Raw genomic sequence first — 2000 nt, 5'->3', positions numbered from 1 at the left:
TTTTATTTAATTTTATTTCCTTTACTCCTTGTGAAGCAATAGACAGAATGCAGTGCTGAATCATTTAATGATCTTTAGCCTTTCCATCTGCTCTCCAAGGGGAGTGCGACGTCCGGCAATATCCTCCCTCCCACAAAAGACCAACGATTCACGCTCGTCCCTCCGCTTCCTCCTCTTCTTTATGTCTTTTTATATCAATAGATTCAGCCCAGCTGATAATGAGACTACAAAGATCTTAATTTTTAGGGTTAATGCTTGACAAGAACATCCATATGTTCAATAATTACGTAAAATAGATTTACTCTGTGTTTACAAATAATGCAGAGGCATTTGGCTTATAAAGGACTGATTAGGGCAGAATGGTTATTATCTGCCGTCAAATTCTATGTTAAAGTGCCAGCATGATGGGGGTGACATCATGTCGCTGACCTTATTTGACTTTATATATGTGTTCATAAGAGGTGCAAGACCAATGGCGGGATACCTGGAAACAAATGTGTAGAAATAACCCAGAAGGGTTTAGATTGATGCCTCGGCGGACTCCAGGACAGACACTTTGTGTCCGATTTGTAATTTGTATCTTGATAAAACTGCTTCTCGGGAAGAGATAATTGGCATACCTGGCTGTACCCTTGACAACATCCCTGGTTACGCGTTTCCCCTGAGCCGTCTCTAATGGTGCCGCTTGGCCACCCGCCAGATGTCCCCATCCAAGCCGTAATTTACAGATCCGTCTAGAGACGCAGGGACATGTGCGAAGGGTAAAAGGGCAGAATTGTGTGTCGTGAGAGAATGTCTATGTTCATCCGTGTTGTATGTAATGATGCATTACTGGGTCTTGTGGTATCTTAGCGCTGCGGAATATGTTTATATAGCGCCAAAAATGTCGGCAGCGCTTCTTACAGTCCATACATTTTAAGGCGTCTGACAAACCTAGAACTGACAGACTACGACAAACCGATGCATTAGGTAAAGAGGACCAATCTCGCAAGCTTACAATCTAGCTTATTACCGGTTTGGTTTTGTCTTTTGAGTTTACAGTCATTATTTAGTGTGCAGGTTGGCTACCATAACTTGTACATTAATAAAGAGTGATGCTGCACCCCCACATCTGACTAGCAGATGGCGCTGCTGCAGAGGCTTCTATGACATCGGACATTAATTTACACAACATACGTGTGTGTGTTACATATATATATATAATATACCGTACATGTGTGTTTGTATGCATGTATATACACTCTGTTGCTTTAATGTGTTCTGGGTATAAGTCTTACATACTGCCAGGTAGTACTCTTGTGGGTTAGCGCTGCAGCATGAAAAATTCCTAGTTGACCCGTTTTTAAATGGCCGACCAGGTCTAGCAGAGCGATATTTTGCTTCAATCGTTGGAGAGGAGGTGGTAGAGGGCATATGCAGCCAAGTGAAAGCTAGGAGAGAAGAATATGGTGTTTCTGATGGTATTCATACTGGCCTTCGTCTCCTGTCTCTTGGCCGCTGCCTGCTATGTTAACATGCCACAGACTACAAACACTAGGATGTGATTTGTGACACGTTTTGGTGACTAACCGTGGAATTTACACTTTTCAAATCTGCTTTTATACTTACGAAATGTATTTCCTTTAATATTTTAGGGTACAAATGGCAAATGCTCAGGTTGCCCCTACATTAGCCGTTGACATGTCTGGCTGTTTCCTCCCAGGAGGACAATATAGATTTTGAAAACCTTTTCTTAAAACGTTCTGTTCCTTATTGTTGTTATTCATACTAGTGGACAAGCTCAGGCTGGCGAGAGGGTAAAACCACCAGGAGGTCCTCTGATGAAGTTCTTAATCTCTACTCCATCTCTGGTTCAAGAAAAAAAGCCTATGGTCCTGCAGTCCTCTAATGAATTCTGGGCTGTAGTTTCTGGGACACATAAGTTCAGCCACCCCGTCTGCTGCTATGGACCATTATTCCTTTAATGGCTGTCCTTTTGCTCCCAACTGTTGTAGTCCACA

The sequence above is a fragment of the Sceloporus occidentalis genome, unplaced genomic scaffold (assembly GCF_023333645.1).
Source record: "Sceloporus occidentalis isolate IW3139 unplaced genomic scaffold, rSceOcc1.0.p SCAF_89, whole genome shotgun sequence".
Classification (NCBI taxonomy): Eukaryota; Metazoa; Chordata; class Lepidosauria; order Squamata; family Phrynosomatidae; genus Sceloporus; species Sceloporus occidentalis.
This window is presented reverse-complemented; position numbering follows the sequence as displayed.